Source organism: Lolium perenne, chromosome 5 (assembly GCF_019359855.2).
Source record: "Lolium perenne isolate Kyuss_39 chromosome 5, Kyuss_2.0, whole genome shotgun sequence".
NCBI classification, from domain to species: Eukaryota; Viridiplantae; Streptophyta; class Magnoliopsida; order Poales; family Poaceae; genus Lolium; species Lolium perenne.
In genome coordinates, this window is record NC_067248.2 from 158,707 (window position 1) to 182,741 (window position 24,035).

At 45.1% G+C, this 24,035-nt stretch overlaps 1 long non-coding RNA gene and 1 other non-coding gene across 2 annotated transcripts in view; one reads left to right on the plus strand and one right to left on the minus strand.

Annotated features, from left to right (window-relative positions):
* The window catches only part of LOC139831188 (uncharacterized), a 108,005-nt gene that overhangs the window by 7,663 nt on the left and 76,307 nt on the right, over positions 1-24,035 (plus strand). The window lies entirely within an intron of this gene.
* LOC127319795 (small nucleolar RNA R71) lies at positions 8,888-8,994 on the minus strand. Its single transcript, XR_007862684.1, has one exon. It is a non-coding gene; the product is annotated as a small nucleolar RNA R71 (small nucleolar RNA).

A 24,035-nucleotide genomic window follows, 5' to 3' on the forward strand; every position in this document is an offset into this window, starting at 1 on the left:
CCATCTTCGACGTCGGCGGCACCGTCATCGCCGTGCGACCCAAAGCCAAGTACTTCGATTTGAAGTTTCCTGACTCAGTCCAGGGGTGGCGGAAAAAGTGGCTGTACATCAAGGACCAGAAGACTGGCGCCCAAGAGTACGGCCTCGCCCCTTTTGACCCGACGAAGGAGATTGTTCGGCTGAGGTCTTGGGATGCTGAAGCAACTCCCGATGAAGTTGCCTCCACCGAGCCTTTGTTGAAGAAAATACATGAACTGCAATCTGCCTCGAAGAAAGAATTATCGGGTCTGCAGCTGATGACGCACTTCCTTCGCCTTCGAATCCAGCCTCTTCAAGCGCGAAGCAGGCCTATGTGGGCTTATTCTGGTCCTGGTGATGAAGCGAAGATCTCTGCAGACATGCATGCCGATGATTTGGCAAAGCTTGCTCGCCGCTTCACCAAGCTCACCAAGAACGACCCGATTCCCTCGGAGTGCTTGGTGAAGCCATAAGCTTCTGATCATCCTCTGCCGAAGGTACTTATGCTTTTTTTTCTTTTTTTGCATGAAACTTGTTTTTTCTTGGTTTGTATTGAACTTATAAATGCCTGTCGATGATTTTGCAGAAGCATGTCTGCTTAAACTGTCCTCCTCCTCAACCCGAAGATGGAGATATTCCTGAGCAAGCTACTGCGATGGAGGACCCGCAAGAAAGCGAAGCCCCCGAGTCTAGCGCGAAGGAAGCTGGGTCCTCCGCCGGAAGGACTGATTCTTCTCGAACGGAATCTTCCCCTGTGTCCGCTACTTCTTCCAAGTCGAAGAAAAGGGCTCGGGTGGATGACGATGAAGTTTCAAGTGCCTCGAAGCAACCGGAGTTGTCGGCAAAGTCCCCCTCTGAATGTCAGAGTGGAGGCTTTGATTATTTTACCAACGTAATTGGCATCAGCTCGTAAGTTAACTTGCCTTGAGTAATTTTCCTCATCCATTACTGTTCATTTCCACACTGGATTTTGACTTGTGTGTCCTTTGCAGCGGCGACGAAGGTCACTCGACAGAAAACGTCGATGAGGCCGACGCTGCTGCCACTGAAGCATCGAAAGTTGTGACCTCCTCTGAAATGGTGAAGGAGGTGGCCTTAGATGTTGTCACCAAAAAAACAACGCCCGTGCCGAAGAAATTGAAGAAAACCAATGCCGATAAAGGCATTGCAATATCTGATAATCCATCGGGTCCACCTATGGACGATGTAAAGTTTCTTCGCCTGCCTCCTTATGTTATTATTTCTTTTAGTTTTACCAAGTTTTGTACTTACGGATTCTCTTTTTTCAGCCGATAACTCAAGAATATCTTGACATGGCGAGCCGTGCTATCGGGTTCCGAAACGAAGCAAAAACCCTGAGAAGTAATTTTCTTTCGCCTTGATGTTTTCTTTGGCTTCATGTTCTCCTTCTAATTTATACATTTCTCTTCCAGATTCTTTTAGAATTTCTCAAGAACATGCAAAGCAACTCGAACAAAAGCTAAACGCCAGCGAGATAGCTCGCAAAGAAGCGGAAGCTAAGGCTCAGGCTGCCAATGTTCTCCGAACCAAACTTGAGGCCGCTGAGAAAGCACTCAAGGAGGCTCAAGACAAGGCAGAGGCTATGAAAGATAAGATTGACCAAATTGACGCCCGCGAAGCTGGGCTAATCAAGAGGTTCGACGCCCAATCCGAGAAATTCGGAGGTAATATTCTTTGTCGACGAATTGCTTGGAGTCGACATTTATTTTTATTTGACTTGCTCTGATCATCCCTTGTACTGCAGCAGAAAGGCTCGGGGAGAAGTATACAGAGAATCTTGAAGATGTGCAAGATCCTCTCCTCGAGTCCTTGACTGTCTTGGAGTTGAACTGCGGCTTGGCACGAACCTGCTTGAAGCGCTCTCGCATCGCGTTTGACCGCCTCTTCCGCCACTTCTTTCCCACTGCAACCTTGCCCGATAAGTTTGATCCATTGGTGACAGCTTTTTCGGGTAAAGACGACCCGATTGACGGCTATCGCCGGTTGGCTGTGAAGGTTGGTGTGGAGAGCACCATTGCTCTGGTGATAGCTAGCGGTTCAGTCATCGATTGGGGCGCGGTGGTTGCCAAAAAATATTCCAAGGGTGCAATGACTGGATTTCTGAAGGAGTCGAAAAAAATTTCCAAGAGCATCCTGTCGACCATTCTTCCATCGCCTGCTCCCTCTACCAGCACCCACACTGAGGTGCAGTAGATTTTCTTTCTCTTTTGTTGTTTTAGGTCGTAGCTTCTCGTAGTGTCCCGTGGGGACCTAGCTTTATGTAATGCCTTTTGTTGTACCCTCTGTAATATATGAAGTATGAATGAAGTCGAAGTTTCCGCGAAAGCTTGAACTCGAATTTTTTCCTTGCTCTTTTTCAACCTTTTTCTGATGACTATGTTGCGACCTCCTCTGGGTCTGTTGGAAGGGCATCAAAACCAAAGGAGGTTCCCTGCTCCGAGGTTAGTGCACGTAACTTATCGAGTCGGGGAAACACAGAGTCGATAATAATCGAGTCCCTCCGAAAAGAAATTAAAATACTAAAGGCTCAGTGCCTAGCTGCGATTGCTCAAACAAAGAAATTATCGGATCGGGAGGAAGCTTCCCGAAAACGAGCAATAGAATCTGACGAAGTTGCACATACTGCCACTGCCAAGTGGACTCAGGCTGTCGAACGAGAGACATATTTGCTAGAACTTATGACCTCGTCAAGCCAGGAATTAATTGGTAAGGGTTTTGTCGACAGCCCCCGAGCCGAATTTTGCTGCAGCTTCTTCGGGTGACTAAAGCATTTTACTTTGACAGGTTGCAGATTGGACGTTGATGCTGAAGATGCCAGGTTCGATGCTCGGGTGGAAACTCTTTTGCACATCTCTCTAGAGGCTGGCTCTGATTTCTGGGCGGACGAAAACCGATGCCGAACAATTGTTCAGTTTCAGGATCGTGCCACTCAAGCTCGTGACTTCATCAATTTCTGCCAATCCTCTTTGAAGATGGTGTATAATGCAATGTTTCCACAGAATAAACAACCCGAAAGTTTTGATGAGCTGAAGGTATTATTTAAGCGCACCGAAAATATTCATCACTTTGTGAGGGCTCAGTTGGTTGGAGGTGCGAAGCTTGCATTGGCTTGGGTGCGTTATCACCACAGGAAAATCGACTTCCACCTGATTGCCAGGGGTTTCTCTGACAAGAAGAAGTATTATTTGACGAGGCATTATGATGCTATTTCCGAACCTGCCGAACGAATGATCGACAGGCTTCTGGAAAGGGATGCGAACTTTTTCTCTGAGTTTCATTATGATGCCATGGCACAAGTTCCCAATGAACTTTTGGATAAGACTAAGTTAGATGATTGGATCTAATCATTGCTATATTTTGTGGGATTACGCCACCTCTGTAATTATTATGGACGAACACGAAGTTTCATTCTTGGCTATTTTTTCAGCCTCTGTAGACTCGAAGCTTTTATTATTGCAGCAACTGTTGTTGCCTTGTATTATCGCAGCCCCCGAGTGTTGGGGTTTATATTATTATTGTGCTTATTGTACTTCTTTCTTCGTTGGACAGAGCCTCCCGAGTATCGGGTGCACGTATTGAATTAACAGTTGCGATTCGATTGGCCCATATATTATTTTTGTTCGAGAGGCTTATTCCGCTATTTATTCAGCGTTTTCAAGCCAAGGCGAGTATTTATCGGGGGAGCCCCCGTGCATTATTTATCGGATGCGAAGAAAATATGTCCTCACCATTGTATTATTTATAGACCATAATACATGTTTAGCTGAGCAAGCCCGCCTCATTAAAAACCTACCAATCCCACTTGGTACCCTGGCAGGAAAAGAGTGCGTCTGAAAACTTGCCCGCTTTTACATAGCAAGCTCATATGGCCTTGCTAGGAGATGCCAGCCGACGATTTACGCGTAGAACCGCCGCAGCTGTGCGACGTTCCACGGGTTCCCCTCATCTTTTCCTGTCTGCTTGTCCTTCAAACGATATGCACCGCCAGGTATAACTTCCGTTACGATGTATGGTCCTGTCCATGGCGATTCCAGTTTCTCGTGTCCATCCTGCTTGAGGCGAAGAACCAGATCTCCGGCCGCAAAAGAGCGGGGACGGAGTCTTTGACTATGATAATTTTTCAAGTTCTGCTGGTATGCATTTACTCGGGAGAGTAGAACGTCTCTTGCTTCGTCGGCTGCATCTACATCATCTTCAAGAGCTTTTTGTGAAGCTTCTTCTTCATATTCTATGACTCGAGGGGAATCATGTTCTAGTTCGACTAGAAGCACGGCTTCAGCGCCGTGGACCAGGAAGAAAGGTGTTTCTTGAGCCGCGTTTGGAGTTGTGCGTAAGCTCCACAGCACGGAGGGTAATTCATCGACCCAAGCGTGCCTTGCTTTTTCGAGTGGCGAAAGTAGTCTCTTCTTTATGCCGTTGCAGATAAGTCCATTAGCTTTTTCGACTTGACCATTAGTTTGAGGGTGAGCAACTGATGCGAAGTTAAGTTTTATTCCTAGCCCTTCACAGTAGTCCTTGAACTCCCTTGATGTGAAATTGGAGCCATTGTCCGTGACTATGCTGTTTGGTACTCCGAAGCGGAACACGATGTCCTTGATGAAATTCAGTGCCGCCGTTGCATCTGCCGAAGTTACTGGCTTTGCTTCAATCCACTTTGTAAATCTATCGACTGCGACCAGGAGGTAAACATGTCCTCCAGGCCATGACTTATGTAACTTGCCCACCATATCGAGCCCCCATTGGGCAAAAGGCCATGCCAAAGGAATTGGTGTTAACTCAGCTGCTGGAGCGTGTGGTTTGGATGCGAATCTTTGATAGGCGTCGCAGGTGCGCACGATGTTCTTCGTGTCTTCGACCGCTGTGAGCCAATAAAATCCTACCCGAAAGGCTTTAGCTGCGATTGCTCGACTGCTTACGTGGTGTCCACATATGCCCTCATGGATGTCCTTAAGTATGGTTCTCCCTTCTTCGGGTGTGACGCAGCGTTGGAGGATACCCGATATGCTGCGTTTGTATAGTTCACCCTTGATTACTGTGAAAGCTTTTGACCGTCGTATGACTCGACGGGCTTCGACTGGATCTGCTGGGATTTCCTTATTTACCAGATATGCTAAGTATGATTGCATCCATGGTGCTTCAATCATCATTACTTCGTGTTCCTCCTCCTCTTCTAAATCTATCGCCTCGGTGGCCGATGCAGCCCCCGAATCTTCCTGCGGCTTCTCACCCTTCTGCTTCTGTGATGATTTTTTCTTTTTAGGTTTTATTGACCGCTCACTGATTTCCTCCCAGAAAACACCTGGTGGTACTGGCAAACATTTGGACCCGATATTAGCAAGAGCGTCGGCTTCTTCGTTGCTTCATCTGCTCACATGGTTTACTTCGCACCCATCGAAGGTTCCTTCGAGATCATTATACGCATCGCGGTATGCGATCATGTTGTCATTTACAGTGTCACACTTATTCATTACTTGCTGTGCGACGAGCTGCGAGTCGCCAAATATTCTGAGGCGAGTTGCCCCGCAAGCTTTGGCCATCCTCATGCCATTCAAAAGGGCTTCATACTCAGCTTCGTTATTGGAGGCGTTGAGGAAGGTCATTCTCAAGACATATTTCATTCTATCGCCTTGGGGAGATGTGAGTATTACTCCGGCTCCTGCTCCTTCTGTTCTCTTGGACCCAACAAAATACACCATCCATGTACTCGACAAGTCTGGGGGTCCTGTGGTTTGCATCTCCATCCATTCTGCTATGAATTCTGGCAAAATCTGCGACTTAATCGCTTTTCTTTTTTCATATGTGATGTCCCGAGGGGAAAGCTCTATGCCCCAAAGGGAGACACGTCCTGTAGCTTCAGGATTATTCAATATATTCGAGAGGGGAGCCTCATTGACTACTACGATCGGGTGAGCCGAAAAGTAGTGTCGCGGTTTTCTAGCTGTCATGAAGACTCCATATGCTAGCTTCTGATAATGCGGGTAGCGCTGCTTGGATGGAGAGAGTACTTCACTTAGGAAATACACGGGTCATTGCACACCGTGAATTTTTCCTTCTTCGTCTCGTTCTACGACCAGCACAGTGCTGACCACCTGTGGTGTTGCTGCGATGTATAGCAGTAAAGGTTCTCTTTCTCGAGGCGCCACCAGGATTGGGGGCGTCGATATTACACGCTTCATATGCTCGAAAGCCTTGTCAGCCTCTTCATTTTACTCGAAGTTTTCCCCTTTTTTCATTAGAGCATAGAATGGTAGAGCTCTTTCTCCTAACCTGGCGACGAATCGACTCAGGGCTGCTACCCGACCTGCTAGTTGCTGGACTTCTTTTAGCTTTGTTGGTTTTTTCATTGTCAGGATAGCCTCGATTTTCTCGGGGTTTGCTTCTATGCCTCTTGCTGATACCAGGTATCCCAGAAGTTCTCCTGCAGGAACACCAAAAGAGCATTTTGTCGGGTTAAGTTTGATACGGAACCTGTTGAGGTTGTCGAACATTTCTCGCAGATCGTCGAGTAGGGACGATTCGCTCTTTGTGGTGATAACCACATCATCAATGTACACTTGTACGTTTTTGCCTATCTGTGTTGCTAGACACTTCTGCATAATGCGCTGGTACGTAGCACCCGCGTTTTTCAGACCGAACGGCATCGTCTGGTAGCAGAAAACTCCATATGGCGTGATGAACGCTGTATTTACTTCATCTTCAACTTTGAGCCTGATTTGATTATAACCAGAATACGCGTCCAAGAAGGAAAGACGTTCGCAACCTGCCGTTGAGTCGATAATTTGGTCAATTCGAGGCAAGGGAAAGTGATCCTTTGGGCAATGTTTATTAAGGCACGTGAAATCGACGCACATGCGAAGGATTTCCGTATGTTTCTTCGGGACCAAGACTGGATTGGCCACCCATGTCGCTTCTTTTACTTCTTTGATGAAACCAGCTTCTTGTAAACGATGAATCTCTGAGAGCATAGCCTTGCGGTTTGGCTCGGAGAAACGCCGTAGAGTTGTTGAATTGGTCTAGCTCTGGGGTCTAGATTAAGTGCATGCTTGGCAAGTTCCCTGGGTACTCCTGGCATATCAGCTGAACACCATGCGAAGATTTCCCAGCTCTCACGGAGGAACTCGACGAGCGCGCTTTCCTATGCGCTGCCCAGGTTAGCTGCGATAAAGGTCGTTTTCTTCGGGTCTGTTGATCATCCTCTATTTCTACCTCAATTTTGAATATTAAAAGTTCACATTACATCACTTTTGCATACATACCATTACCATATTTCTACAAAATATTGCCAAATACATAGTTTACTCCATTTACACTTTCTTTTGCAGGACTGATGCGCAAAGGCATCACTTCCCTACTTCATACATGTCATTTTCACCTCAAGCCTGAAACCATACAATTGAATGCAAATTCAAATTCGAAGCTCCAACTAGTCTTGGAGAAGAAGCCGGGGGTTTAGTGCAAAACCATCCAACGCCTGGGGACTTCCTTGTGCGAAATGAAGCAAAGATGAGGGAGCCGCCTGTGAAAGCAAAGGAGGGCATCTACACGTGTCAAGAACTCAGCCATCTCGGGCTCTCTGGGTGAAGGAAAGCAAAGAAGAGGGGGGCCGCTTGCAAATATTCAGCAATGGCACCCATCGCAGCAGCGGGCAGCATTTCAGGTGATCGCCATCACCACACCTAGACAGAACCACCTGGACGATACCGACTCCACCTCCTCCTGCAGAGAAGAGGCGGGAAGACGGAGATGGCGGCCAGATCGAGATCTGGCGACGAAGGGAACTCCTCCATCGACACCCATTGCTGCCGAGCCTCCTCCTGATCTCTGCTTCGACAAGTTCAGCTACAGAGCAATTCGTCAGTGTAGTGTAATTCTCCTTCTTCTGATCTTTGCTAGTTTGCGTGGGAACCTGTTGAGAACCTGAGTTTTAAACCGTGGATTTACTCTCTTACTCCTCTTGCTTTGGTGAACAAATTCATGTAATGGATTGAGTGAGTCAGTTGAGGCCAAAACCTGTTTGATGATTTGTCTGCGTTAATTTTACTTGCTGCACTTGCTTTCCTGTTAAATCAAACCCTAAGAATCTGTGAACTAGGATGTTAGAAATCGTTCCAAAGGTAGCTTGATCCCTGAGGAGAACCACGACACTTAAACCCTACTAAATTGCTTCGATCAATTTTGGCGCCGTTGCCGGGGATCAACTTCTGTTTTGGGGCGAAAGTATAGCAGATCTAGTCTTAACCTTTTTAATTTTTCGTTGAGTTGTTATTTTACTTTGGATCTCTTTGTTTTCCTCTAACCCATAACGAGATCTTGCCATCGTGGATGTCTAAGCTTTGTTGTGTAGGAATTGTTGATGAACGAGAAGGAAACTGAGGCTAGTGAGTTGTTTCAGTTTGATCCTGAGATTGAGAGGACACTGTTTAGAAGAAGAAGAGAACTCAAGCAGATACCAGTTGATCCTATTGAGAAGATGGGAGATCAGAGAGTTTTGTTGAGGGATCTGTGGATTCCAAAGGGGCAAGTCATCTCATCAGGAATTGTGGCACCAGTGATTCAGGCTAATAATTTTGAACTCAAGCCTGCTCTGATAAATATGGTATAGCACCGTCAGTTTGGTGGTTCAGCAATTGAAGATCCTCATGAACACATCATTACATTCTTGGAGTATTGCAACACCTCAAAGCAGAATGGAGTATCACCTGATGTCATCAAGTTATCTCTCTTTCCATTCTCTCTGAGAGATGGTGCAAGGATTTGGTTACATTCCTTACCACCCACCCTGACAGATACTTGGGATCATCTTCTGCAGGCGTTTCTGGAAAGGTACTTTCCACCTACTAAAGCAGCAGAATACAGAGACAAGATCACCAGATTTGCTCAGTTTGAAGGTGAGAGTCTCTATGATGCATGGCAGAGATATAATACTCTGATAAGGATGTGTCCTCACCATGGCTTGGAAAGGTGGTTAGTGCTCCAAACATTCTATAAAGGATTGACCCATCAGACCAGAGCTTATGTTGATTCAGCTGCTGGAGGAGGGATTATGAACAAGACCTTGGAAGAAGCTTTTGCACTTATTGAGAGTATGGCGTCCCATCATTTTCAGTGGTCAAGTGACAGGGCAGTGGTTCCTCATGCACCTGGTATTCATGCCATTTCTTCAGCAGATTTAGTGGCAGCTCAAGTAGAGATCCTGAACAAACAGATGGCAAGTATACTTTCTGAAAGGTCTGCAACTTCAGTGGCCTCTGTACAATTTGCTCAAGCTATGTGTGATGTTTGTGGTGTACAAGGGCATACAAATGGTGAGTGTACTTATTATTCAGCAGTTGGACCCTCTGTTTCAGAAGTGAGTTATGCTCAAGGATAAGGACCATTTTCTCAGTCCTATAACCCATCTTGGAAGCATCACCCCAATCTGTCTTATAAGCAGCCACCTGGGTCTTACATTCATCCAGGAGGGCAGTCTAGCACTGGCTCAAAGGCGAGTTTCCATCCTCAGTCTGCATATGCTCATCCTTCTCTGTCACATGCTCAGAAGCAACCTGAAGCACCCAGTTCAGCAACTTCTCGCTTAGAAGATACAACAGCAATGCTAACTGAGTTGCTGGCTAAAATGAATTCAGAAGTTACAAGTCTTAAGGATTCAATGAGAAACATGGACAATAAATTTGAGGCAGTGCTTAGCAGATTTTGTCAGAATAGAGACGATGCTAAACTACCAGCTCAGCCTGAACAGAACCCAAAGGCTCAATGTGGTGCTATAACAACTTGTGCAGTTACAACTAGAGCTGGCACAAGCACCTCTCCCATCCTTCCAACTCCATCAGCATATGTGCCACCTCATGTGAGGAACCTTAAAAAGCAAGCTCCAAATGAACAAAGAGAAGAAAGTGATGTTGAAAAGAATGAAGGAGAAACAACAGTAAATGATGTACAACCAGATAAAGTGCAAGTCTCCCAGCCTTTAAGGATTCCATTTCCAGAAAGGCTAGAGAGAAACAAAGATGATAAGCAGTATGCTAAATTTCTTGAAGTCATGAAGGAGGTGTAGGTCACAATACCCATTCTTGAGGCAGTGATGCATATTCCTATGTATGCAAAGTTCTTCAAGGAGCTGTTATCTAAGAAGAGGAATATTGAAGAGCCAGAAATTATTGCATTATCAAAAGAGTGTAGTGCCATTATTCAGAATTCTTTGCCTACTAAATTGGATGATCCTGGAAGTTTCTGTGTGCCTTGCAAGATAGGAAGCAAATCATTTGTTGCTCTGTGTGATTTAGGGTCTAGTGTCAGTGTTTTACCTTCATTGGTGAGCAAAGAATTGCAGATGGGAGAATTACAAAGCACAGCAATTACTCTGCAATTAGCTGACCGATCCTTAAGGAAACCAGAAGGAATCCTCATGGATGTGCCTGTGTTGGTGGAAAATTTTGCCTATCATGTGGATTTCATAATTTTGGATATGAATGACAAAAGTGAGGCTGTTATCTTGGGAAGACCATTCTTGGCTACTGCTGGTGCTTTGATTGATGTACAAGGTGCAAAGTTAACATTGTAACTTGGTGAGCAGGAAGTGATTTTTGACATGAAACATGCAACTCATCTTCCTCATTCCACCCAGGAATGTATGCGCATTGATTCTATCACTTCTTGTGTCAATGAGGTACATCCAGCAGAAATAGAAGACCATAAAGTAATGGAATCCAAAGAAGAATTCTCTGATGAGTGTCACTTTGCAGTATATCAGATAGCAGATGATAGGAAGTATCTTGATAAACTGACCACGGCAAGTGGACCAGAAGTTGAACTCAAACCATTGCCTTCTCATCTAAAATATGAATACCTCGGGATAGATAAGCAATTCCCTGTCATTGTCAGTTCCAAGCTTTCTAAACTGGAAACTGAAGCAGTAGTGCAGTTACTGAGGAAGTACAGAGAAGTAATTGGATATTCCATTGCTGATATGAAAGGTATTAGTCCAGAGTTATGCAATCACAGAATATTCCTTGAAGAGGGAGCAAAGCCAACCAGAGAGCATCAAAGGAGACTGAATCCCACACTCCAGGAAGTTGTCAAGAAAGAGATCCTTAAATTGCTCAAGGCAGAAATCATTTACCCAATCTCAGATAGTGAATGGGTGAGCCCAATACATGTGGTGCCCAAGAAAAGTGGATTGACTGTGGTTGAGACTTAAAGAGGAGAACAAATTTCGACTAGATTAGCAAATGGGTGGAGAATGTGTACTGATTTTCGGAAACTGAACAGTGCAACCAGAAAAGATCATTTCCCATTACCATTCATTGACCAGATGTTAGAAAGGTTGGCAGGGCATAGGTATTACTGTTATATGGATGGTTACTCTGGATTTCTGCAGATACCAATCCATCCAAATGACCAAGATAAAACAAATTTCACATGTCCTTATGGAACCTTTGCATATAGGAGGTTGCCTTTTGGCTTGTGCAATGCCCCTGGTACCTTTCAGAGGTGTGTTATGTCAATATTTTCCAAGCATATTGAGAAGATAATGGAGGTTTTCATGGATGATTTCACAGTCCATGGGGAAAGCTTTGAAGACTGTTTAAAAAATCTTGAAACTATTCTCCAGCTGTGCAATAAGCATAATCTAGTGCTCAATTGGGAGAAATGCCACTTTATGGTTGAGGAAGGAATTGTTCTCGGACACAAAGTTTCTTTGCAAGGAATTGAAGTTGATCAAGCAAAAGTTCAAGCAATTGCCAAGTTGCCACCACCTTCTAATGTGAAGGGAGTAAGGAGCTTCCTTGGCCATGCCGGTTTTTACAGAAGGTTCATCAAAGATTTTTCAAAAGTGGCAAGACCACTTACTCAGTTACTTAACCAAGATGTACCATTCATATTTGATCAAGACTGTTTGAATGCCTTTATTCAGTTGAAGGAAGCCTTGGTCACTACACCTGTTGTTCAGCCTCCTAACTGGGAATTGCCATTTGAGTTGATGTGTGACGCTAGTGACTTTGCAGTGGGAGCTGTGCTGGGTCAGAGGAAGGATAAAGTATTGTCAGTTGTCAGCTATGCAAGCAGAACCTTAGATGATGCACAATCCAACTACACTACCACAGAGAAAGAGTTGTTAGCAATTCTGTATGCTTTTGACAAGTTCAGATCATATCTTGTGGGAAATCAATGCATAGTCTACACTGATCATGCAGCTATAAGATATTTATTGACAAAGAAAGAAGCAAAGCCAAGGCTGATCAGATGGATTTTGTTGTTGCAACAGTTTGACATCGAAATCAAGGACAAAAAGGGCGCAGAAAATGTTGTAGCAGATCACCTTTCAAGAATACAAGTGGAGGAATCAAGTGCTGTCCCCATCATGGAAACTTTACCAGGAGAAAATTTGTGGCAGAGTTGTGCAGTTCAAGGTTGCTCACCTTGGTATGCAGATATAGTGAATTACCTGGTATGCAAGATTATACCTGCTGATCTGAATTTTTCACAGAAAAAGAAATTTCTGCATGATACCAAGAATTATTACTGGGATGAACCTTTGCTTTTCAAGCACTGCCAAGATGGTATTGTCAGAAGATGCGTTCCTGATGAGGAAATAAATAATGTGATCTATCATTGCCACACTGGACCAGTGGGTGGACATGCAGCCTCCTCAAAAACTCAAGCAAAGATATTGCAAGCGGGGCTGTTCTGGCCAACTATGTTCAAAGATGTTTTCCACTATGTTAAATCCTGTGATCCCTGTCAGAAAACTGGAAAGATGACAAGGAGGCATGAGATGCCTCAACAAGGCATCCTAGAGGTGGAATTGTTTGATGTTTGGGGCATTGACTTCATTGGACCTCTTCCTTCCTCAAAAGGGTATAAGCACATTCTTGTTGCTGTAGATTATGTCTCCAAATGGGTGGAGGCAATACCCACTGTTCATGCAGATTCTAAGGTTCAGACATACCATTTTCCCAAGGTTTGGTATCCCTAGAGTGGTCATTAGTGATGGTGGCTCACACTTTAACAATCAACAATTATAGAACCTGTTTAAGAAGTATGGTGTGCACAATCACGGAGTGACCACACCTTATCATCCACAAGCTAATGGACAGGTAGAACTGTCTAACCGTGAAATCAAGTCAATCCTTGACAAGGTGGTCGCAAAAACCAGAAGTGATTGGGCAAGCAAGTTACCTGATGCATTATGGGCCTACAGAACTGCATTCAAAACACCCATAGGCATGTCCCCTTTTAGACTTGTCTATGGAAAAGCTTGCCACCTACCTGTGGAGCTTGAGCACAAGGCTCACTGGGCCATAAGAAAGTTGAATATGGATTTGAGCATGGCTGGTAAAAAGAGACTACTACAGATCTGTGAGTTAGATGAACTAAGAATGGATTCCTATGAGAGTGCCAAAATTTACAAGGAAAGAACAAAGAAGTGGCATGATAAACATATTCTGAGGAGAGAATTTCAGCCTGGTCAACAAGTGCTTGTGTATGATTCAAGATTCCATCTGTTTCCTAGAAAATTTAAATCCAGATGGTATGGACCTTGCACTGTGAGAGTGGTGCACTCTAATGGTGCCATTGTAGTTCAGAGCCCTTCACAAGGGACATTTCTGGTCAATGGGCAGAGATTAAAACATTATCACCCTGGAGAGTTTGTTCCTCCTTCGGCAGATCCTGATAGTGAAGATGATGCTGAGGAAGCTCAGGATGCTGTTGCAAAGCAGCAGCAGTAACTACTCATTCTCTTGGTCAAGCTAATGACCTTAAAAGAGCGCTCTTTCAGGAGGCAACCTGAAAACTCTGTTAATATATCCTTTTTACACTATAATTTATTCTTTTCTCTTCATTCCATAATTTTATCTATATATATATATATATGTCTATTTTCCTGTCTTTTAGTTCCCTGTTTTTAGATATTCTTGCAGTATGTTGCTTGTGGAAGTTGGTGTTATGAGAGTTGTCATTGGAAGCTTTGGATCCTTCCCTTTCTTTTTGCATGCAGTGTCAGCCAGGTGAGCCAGTTCCTTTTTCAAGCTTCAGACTTCCACATCTTTCATGTACATGACAGTCATAAAATACAGTAAACCAGCATGTCATCTTTTCAGTCCTGTTCCTGGGAAGCTACTGTTGGTTCTAATAATTTTGAAATGCTCTGCAAAATACTGATAATTGATTTGGATATTGCAATTAATATTTGGTTCAGAATATGTATTTTAATTCAGCCCTTTTTCTCTGTGCCCTGTTAAATGAATACACCTGAACTCAGTGTTGATTTTTGTGTGAACCAATCCCTGTACCTAGCCTGATTTACCCTCTGTCCTACACTGAGCTTGCTGGAATGATGGCATTAAGTAGCAGCTACGGTCTGTGATTGTTAGTTTGTGAAATCTATGCCACCAGCCAGTTTGAACCATGTTCTATTTTTCCTGATATAAACAAACTAACTCCAAACCAAATTGGGCCCATGTGATCCCTGGATTGGATGTCTGATTGTGGAAATGGAGACTAACCTAAAACCCTTTTATTGTTTAACTTTATTCCTGTGCTCAGCTGAGTGTGATGGTTGAGGATTGCACACTTGGACTGAGAGGTGGAAGCTGATTTTACTAACACTCCTGCGCCTAGCTGAGTGTGATGGTTGAGGACTGCACACTTGGACTAGGAGATGGAGACTAACCAGTTCCTGATAATCTTGTCCTGCCGAAGTGCATTGTTCTGTAAATATTGGAGATTCCTGGAATTATTGATAAGTGCTGCAATTCTTGAAAAGGGCAAAAACCTGATAGTTTTGTAACCAAAATGGGGATTTCTGTGTACAGTTTTGCTAACCTTTTCACTAACAAAATTTTTTATGGATCATTGCTCAGTTTTGGACAGTTGGTAAAAATAGTTCTGGCACGTTTTGATTCACATAGTTAGTCCTCTACCAAGTTCATGTGTACTCCTTTAGCTATCACAGAAAATCTGGATTTGAACTACTTACATAATTTGAAGCTTTTTATTAAATGCCTTATCCAAATCATGTTATCTATGTTTTGAATTGTGTTTCTTCCTTGCTAGAATTACATGCTTTACTTGAGGACAAGCAAAGATCTAAGTGTGGGGGATTTGATCATCCTCTATTTCTACCTCAATTTTGAATATTAAAAGTTCACATTACATCACTTTTGCATACATACCATTACCATATTTCTACAAAATATTGCCAAATACATAGTTTACTCCATTTACACTTTCTTTTGCAGGACTGATGCGCAAAGGCATCACTTCCCTACTTCATACATGTCATTTTCACCTCAAGCCTGAAACCATACAATTGAATGCAAATTCAAATTCGAAGCTCCAACTAGTCTTGGAGAAGAAGCCGGGGGTTTAGTGCAAAACCATCCAACGCCTGGGGACTTCCTTGTGCGAAATGAAGCAAAGATGAGGGAGCCGCCTGTGAAAGCAAAGGAGGGCATCTACACGTGTCAAGAACTCAGCCATCTCGGGCTCTCTGGGCGAAGGAAAGCAAAGAAGAGGGGGGCCGCTTGCAAATATTCAGCAATGGCACCCATCGCAGCAGCGGGCAGCATTTCAGGCGATCGCCATCACCACACCTAGATAGAACCACCTGGACGAGACCGACTCCACCTCCTCCTGCAGAGAAGAGGCGGGAAGACGGAGATGGCGGCCAGATCGAGATCTGGCGACGAAGGGAACTCCTCCATCGACACCCCTTGCTGCCGAGCCTCCTCCTGATCTCTGCTTCGACAAGTTCTGCTATAGAGCAATTCGTCAGTGTAGTGTAATTCTCCTTCTTCTGATCTTTGCTAGTTTGCGTGGGAACCTGTTGAGAACCTGAGTTTTAAACCGTGGATTTACTCTCTTACTCCTCTTGCTTTGGTGAACAAATTCATGTAATGGATTGAGTGAGTCAGTTGAGGCCAAAACCTGTTTGATGATTTGTCTGCGTTAATTTTACTTGCTGCACTTGCTTTCCTGTTAAATCAAACCCTAAGAATCTGTGAACTAGGATGTTAGAAATCGTTCCAAAGGTAGCTTGATCCCTGAGGAGAACCACGACACTTAAACCCTACTAAATTGCTTCGATCATCCGTAGGATGGACCTGCACTTCCTTTGAGTCTTTGGAGGTATCGAAAGCTTGCTCATGCAAGGATCGTCCCCCTTCTGGCAGTACATCGTGGTTTGTTGTGAATTTAGCTGCCTCAAATTTAGCTTGCATCCCGAATGATTCGGAGATTTTATTGAAGTCTCTGTCGCACTTATCTGACAGCGTGAAGCTACCTCTGATTGTTATCGGGCCTTTAGGTCCTGGCATCCTCCATAGTAGGTATGCATAATGAGGTACCGCCATGAATCTTGCATACGCAGGTCTTCCCAAAATGGCGTGGTACTGCGATGGCCAGTCCATCACTTCGAACTCGATCTTTTCTTTCCTGAAGTTTTCTGCCGACCCGAACTGAACGTCGAGTGCAATCTTTCCCAAGGGATAATTTGGCTTTTCCGGCGTGATCCCGTGGAAACGTGTTTCTGTCGGGGCGAGGTTGCTCAGAGAGATATGCATTTTCTTCAATGTGTTAGCGAAAATGAGGTTGATACTGCTTCCACCATCTACAAAGACCCGAGGGATATCATACCCTGCGATCTGTGCAGGAATAACCAACGCAGAGTGGCCTGGCCTTGGCACCTGTGGCGGGTGGTCTGCCCTGTCGAACCCTATGGGCTGATCCGACCAATTCAGATATTCGACTGTCAGGGGAGGTGCTAGTACTGCCATATTGACTTGCCTCGTTATTAACTTCTGCGCCCTGTTTGTTGGCCTCGCCTTCTGGATCATCTGCAGCGCTCCCTTCGACTGGGTGTATCCGCCATTTGTGTTGCTGGGACCCGTAATTTGCAGAACATTCTGCTGGTTGCTGTTTGGAAACGCTGGTGGTGGTGGTGGTGGTGGAAGATGCACCTCACTTCGAGGACCGTTTACGAATCCTCGGTTCACTGCTTCAACTTGAGTAGCGCTTGTGGCTTTCTGCAGGGCTCGCCAGGTTCGGCAATCCTTGAGGAGGTGATTAGACTGCCTCCTTCCCTCTGAATCTATATAGTAGTGCATTTGACATGGGTCGTTCAGCAACTCCTCTGGTGTCATATTAAATTCTTGCGGAGGTCTAGGCCGATTTTTCGGCTTGCCAGAACCAGGCGTGTCTCTATTGTTGCATCGATACCCGTCGCTACGGTAATCATCTCGACCATTATTGCTACTATGGAAGCCAGCCGCAACTTGGCTAGGACCATCGTATTCATGAAAAGTTCGGTAACGTCGACCACGCGGGTAGCTATGTCGTTGACGATCTTCTTCGGGTGATCGTGGCCGTTTGGTTAGGACAGCATCTTCCCCGTTGGCCCACTTGGTGGCGATATCCATCAGCTCAGCGATTGTCCTCGGGTTCGTCCGGCCCAGTTCTTCGACTAGGTCTCTTCTGCGGAGTCCATTGGTGAAAGCGTCGATCGCCCTTTCATCGGATACGTGTTCTGATGAGTTTTTTATGATGCTCCAGCGCTGGATGTATGATCGCATGGACTCGCCTGATTTCTGCACACATGTGTGCAGTTCTTCGATTGACGATGGCCGCTTGCATGTGGCTTTGAAGTTCTGAATGAAGACCCTCTCGAAGGCTTCCCAGTTATCTATCGAGTCTTCTGGTAATTTCTTCAGCCAAGACCTCGCGACTCCGCTGAGATGGAGCTCTATTGCCCCCGAGGAGTTTTACTGTTTCAAGATAATCGACCAACCAGTCCTCGGGATCCTGGAGGCCATCGAATTTTTTAAAGTTATCGGGCAGCTTGAAACTTGAAGGCACTCGAGTTCTGCGAACCCTACGGGTAAAGCAGTTGACTCCGCACATATCTTCGTCATTATATTCTCGGGTATCACGCTCTTCGCGAGATCTCTCCACACGTGATTTTGTGATGTTATTTCTTGCATCTCCTGTACGCGTATTGTTTTGCGCTGTTCTTGGCGATCCAGATCTTCGCCTTGCTCCTTCTCCTTGCCGAGGATTAATGTGACATCGCGGAGTTCTTTCGGGTTCTACACCAGCTATTGCAGCTCCCATAATGCCAATACCCGCCATTGCGGTATTGTAAAGGGCTGCTCGAGGATCATCGTCTTGTGGTTTTGTCGCCATCATGTATGTATGAGCTGCCATATACGTGGCCTCCGGCGTTTTTGGCGTGATGTGTCCTCTAGAATCGACTGACATGAAAGTCAAGTCTAGGTCTCGTATCAAATGATCCCCTCGATTATTTTCGGGGATGTTATTCATTCGGGGCACTGTTCTTCTGTTCCGCCCTCTATTATTTGCTCCGGAATTGCTCGACAGGTTGCTTAGTTCGGCTCGGCGCTTGCTAGATTCATCGGCTGCAGCTTTTCTCGCGTCGAGCAGCGCCGTTGCCTTGGTTATTTCACGTCTGACCCTGCTCAGGCTATACTGATACGCCATGAGTTCTTCGGCACTGGCTTGAGTTGTCATAGGGACTGTGCCATCCATAGCTTGCTTTGCTCTGCTCCAAGCTGCTTGGGATATTTTTATTTTTTCTCGGGGAGGACCCCCTTCCACAGCAGGATATTTGTTTCCTGTTCCTCTGGTTAGATCTGCGGGATCGATGTAGGGTTACCCTGTGAGTCGAAGGCCTCAGATTCTTCAGCTTGCTCATTATTTTCACCGTTCTGTGCAATGATCACACATATCTGATGACGTGCGGAGTCAGCACAATCCTCAAGTTCAGGATCAGATGCAATCTCATTATTTTTATTCGGTGTTAGGCTCGGAAGCCAGACACTTTGTGAAGGACAGGTGACACCGTCGCTAGGATCGGCGAAGACCTCCTTGCTTTGTGTGAGGTTGATATTGTCGATGGAGCTGTGGTTGGATCCGAAAGCGATCTTGTCGAAGATTTCGACGAGCCCCCTGCTTTCGACGGACTTGATGTAGTTTGGCGGGGGACTCCCCTCACCAGTCGAGTTGATGAGAGGTGCCGATGGTTTCGGCGACTCGCAGTCCTTCGCTGATGGTCCCGAAAAATCCGGGGCCAAAAAGCGGTGCGATCCTTCAGCTCCGAAGAGGAAGCGATGGCCCCCGAACGTCAGATCCATCTCTTCTTTCTGGTCGGCCCGGAGGTGCAGACGAGCAGAGGGGTAAGGTTGAAAATCAACGAAACCAGATTGGATCTGTTTACCTCTGAAAGAACATGTGCCCCATGTGTGGTTTTGGTAATTGATAACAATCACTATGGACTAATGTTTGCATTGAGTTTCACTCGAAGGTTTTGTCCATAGTCAATGCTTGAACCATATGTTGGTGTCAAGGTTGAAATAAGAAGATCAAGTGATGACCAATGTGTTATTCAAAGAATAATCCAAAGATTGGTCATGAGATGATTGAGCCTATAGCAAGTATGTCTTGAAGAATAATATGAAGTGATATATCATGTGTCTCTTCAAGAGATCAACATAATGAAGAAGACAAAAGTGAAGAAGATCAAGGATGACCAATATGTTCAAGGAGTGATCCAAACAGTGGTCAAGTGGGAATTGATCCTATGACAAGTATGTCTTGAATATGAAGATGGAGTGTGTAAGGGTATTTTACCCTTAACCATTATTTTGGTAACAATGACACCGTTGCTAGAGTATTGGACTAATATCAGTTGCTAGTATATCATCAGGTTTTTAGTTCATCAAGTAATTCTTGTATATCAATGGAACAAGAAGGAAAAAGGAGACCCCTCATTTTCTGTGTGTGTTGGTCGGCGCCTCAGCCGGTCTCACCGGATTCAGCACCGGGATGTCCGGTGCCTGGGCCGGCCTGCCGGGTTACTCACCGGGTTGCCCGGTCCATACCGGACCACTCGCCAGGCTCCACCGAAGCTTAACAGAGAAATGCCCGGTGCTTGGCCCGGCGCGTCGGATGGTGAACCGGACGATCCGGTCTATACCGGACCTCACACCGGACTCCACCGGACCACAACAGAGAACAGCCGGCGCCTGGCCCGGTCCACCGGACTGTATGCCGGCCCATCCGGCGGGGCGTCCGGTCTGCCGGGTTCCTCGACTGATGCTGAGCTGGATAAGTGGCCAACGGTTGGATTTTGAGCTGAAGCTATAAATACCCCTTCTTCCAGCTCTGGACAGTTAGGCATTACAAATATCTGTTCTTCAAGCTCACTTGCTCTTGCTCCATTGTTGTGAAACACCAAAAGCTTTAGATCTCCCTCCTCCTCCACTCAAACTCAAATCCCTCCGGGGAATAGCTAGAGGAGGTCCCGATCTACGATCCCACCGAGCCAAATTTCATTCCTTCTTGTATTGCTCGAGCTGCTAGGGTTTCTTGCAAACCTTAGGTGGCAAAGGTGGTCCGGAAGCATCCGGGCTGTGGATTTGCTCCTGAACAAGTTGTGAAGGTTTGGAGGCTGCCTCAAAGTCTACCACAAGTGAAAGGGCTATTCCTTCGTGGGATAGGCTCGGAGAAGAAGGTGAGCCTTCGTGGCACTTGGGAAATCCTTCGTGGGATCCCACACCTCTCCAACGTGACGTACCTTCTTGCAAAGGAAGGGAACACGGGAATACATCTTCGTCTCCGCGTGCTTTCGGTTATCTCTAACCGAACTCTTTACTTGTGCTATTTATCTTGTGAGAGCCTTCGTGCTTGAGTTAGTTGTATCATCATCTAGGTTGCCTCACCTAGTTTATATTAGGCTCATCTTTATATTCCGCAAAGCCTAATATTGCAAAGAAAGAATTAAAATTTGTAGAAACCTATTCACCCCCCCTCTAGGTTTACCATCTCTGAACTTTCAATTGGTATCAGAGCAAGGACTCTTTTTAAGGGCCTTACAGCCTTAAGAGTGAGATGGATAGACTATTCGAGGGGTTGGATGAAGACTCGACCCTTTCGGTTAGGGAGATGAAATCCAGATTCTTAGCATATGATGCTGAGAAACAGAAAAAGGAGGATGATCTCCATAACCGAATGGAAGAGATGAATACCATGCTTAAAAACTTGAGTAGTGGGAGTGTTGTTAGTACTGCTATCCCAGTAGAGACCTACAACCAAGTTAATCATGACTATCCTAAAAACACTTCACCCATGCCTCATATTAACCATAGTGGGAATGTTCCCCATTTTGATGGAACTCACTTTTCCTTTTGGAAATCTTCTATGGAGTCCCATATTCGCAGCTGCAGTGTGGAGATGTGGGAGATCATTGCTGATGGATACTTGAAGCCAAAAGATCCCACCAAGTTGACCTCCACTGAATTCTACAACCGTCAGCTCAATGCTTCCGCTCGTGACAAGATTAGAAGTGCAATTCACCGCAGGCTGCTTGACCAAGTCAATGATATTGATTCAGCCAAAGAACTGTGGGACAGAATTGTGGTTCTTCAAGAAGGAACCAATCTGATTCAGAAGTCCCTCTATGAGTCAGCCAAGACTGAAGCAACCATGTTCATGATAAAGGATGGAGAGTCTATTGCTGATGCCTATGCAAGACTTGGAGCTCTTCGTGTCAAGGTCAAGGGTCTTGGATGTGAGAAATATAATGATGGCTTTGAGATGAATGAAGAGTTCATAAAGTGCAAGATTATTGCAATGATTGCTGTCAAACAAAAGGATACCAACCTAGCTCTCAACCTGCGAATCCTCACCAACCAAGCAGATTTATCCGTAGACGATCTAGTGTCTTATGTGGCTGCCAATGATAACATGGCCAAGGAAGGAGAAAGACTCATGGTGATGAACCGTGCCGATGGATCCTCCCACAATCTCGCTTTGAAGGCCAAGGCAGTCCTAGCAAGGGAAGAAGACTATGAGATTGAAGAAGAAGAAGAGATGACCTCAACTAGTGATCTTGGCACAGATTTTGCATTCTTTATCAAGAAACACAGAAAGAAGTTCTCAATGCCCTCCAATGACAAGAAGAGGACATGCTACAACTGCGATGAAGATAATCACTTTGCAAATGAATGCCCTTATGAGAAGAGGGTTGACAAGCCAAGGTTTGTCAAGGGTGTCAAGCCAAAGCTGAAGCCAAACCCAATAAATGAGAGATTCAAGAGGGGAAGGGCATTTGTCGGTGCTGAGTACACTTCCGATGAAGAGGGAGAAGATGAGGAGAAGGAGGCCGGAGTGGCTGGGTTGGCTTTCTCCGAACCCGGGTCACTCTTCACCTATGATTACCTCAAGGATTACTCCACGGAGTCCTCTACTTCCAATGTTATTGGGTCCTCCTTCATGGCAAGAAAGACTAATGATGACTCCGATGACTCCTTTCCCTCCAAGGTTGTTGGCTCTTGTCTCATGGCAAGGGAAGCAAAGGTAATGCAATCCCCACCATCTCTAACTAGCATTCTAGATGATGATGAAACTGTTGATCAAAATGAGCTTGCTATTCTTAAAGGTCTTTTCAATGTTAGATGCACCCTTCGTGGTGATGCTCTTGTCAAGTTCGATTTCTTGATGGACTCCCTCAATGAAAGGGATGAGTCCATTGAGGAATTGAAATCTCATATGGCAGATGAGAAACGGAGATTCAATCTCCTAGGACAAGAGCTGAAAGATGAAAGGTGCATATCTCAAGGTCTTAAGCAACAAGTTGAAACTTTTGAACTTGATAAAGTGAAGGACCTAGAAACTATTGAGAGGGCTCATTTAATGGCCCAAGAGCTGGATGCTTCAAAGAAGGAACTTGAAGTTGCTCATGCTTCTCTCACCAAGGATCTTGACCATCTTGAAAAGGCTAACAAGCTTGTAAAGGATGAGCTCAAGAAACTTGGAGAGAACCATGACCTACTCCAAGTTTCATATAAGAAGGCTCTTGGATCATTGAGTGATCCCATTGTTGTTGAAAATGTTGCTAGTTCGACTATCTCCTCTACTTGTGATCATGCTAAACTTATTGAGGAGCATGCTGAACTGAAAGAAGATATATCGATATATATTGAGACCAATGAATATCTTGAATCTTTGGTGACTAAATATGGTCTTATCTATTATCCCAAAGACTCTACTTGTGAACAAGCAACTATTCTTGAGGAGAATGTTAGGTTGACAAAAGAACTGGCCAAGTTCACTTCCTCCAAGAATAAGATGGGATTGGATGACCTTTTGAGTAAGCAAAGGTCAAACAATAAGAAGTATGGACTTGGGTATGTTCCCAAGCCCAACAAGAAGAACAACTACAAGAAGGAGATGCCCGCTCAAGAAAAGAAGAAGAAGGTCACTAATAAAGGCAAAGCCCCAAAGGGCAAAGCCACAAGTGGTGATCGCACGGGACCAAACAATCACTATGCTTTATTTAAAGAATATTATGGTGATATTTATGCTGAATATGTTAGTCCTCGCAATGGCTATGCTTTTAGAGGGTACTCAATTTGGGTACCAAAAGATCTTGTTGCTATTGCAAGGGAGCCCATCAATCGATGGGTTCCTAAATCCTCTACTTGATTTTGTAGGGATTTTCCTCCGGCGGTCCAAAATGGGTGTTTGATAGTGGATGCACCAATCATATGACCGGAGGAAGAGGTGTGCTTGACCAGTTCATAGAAGATATCAATAAAAAGTCAAGCATCACCTTTGGTGACAATTCAAAGGGAAAGGTACTAGGGTATGGCAAGGTGGCAATCTCTAAGGACTTGTGCCTTGAGACGGTCATGCTTGTTGAATCCCTTGGTTACAGTTTGCTTTCTATTTATCATCTTGCAGATGCTGGTTATGATTCCTATTTTACTAAATATTGTGTGAAAGTCTTTAGGAGTGATAATCTCGATTTGGTCCTTGTTGGACATGTGGAGAACAACCTTTACGTGGTTGACCTCTCAAAAGAGAGTTCTTCTCTCCCCACATGTCTAATGGCCAAGCATGACGAGGGTTGGCTGTGGCATCGCCGCCTTGGTCATGTCAACATGAGAAATCTTAAACAACTCCTAAAGGGTGAGCAC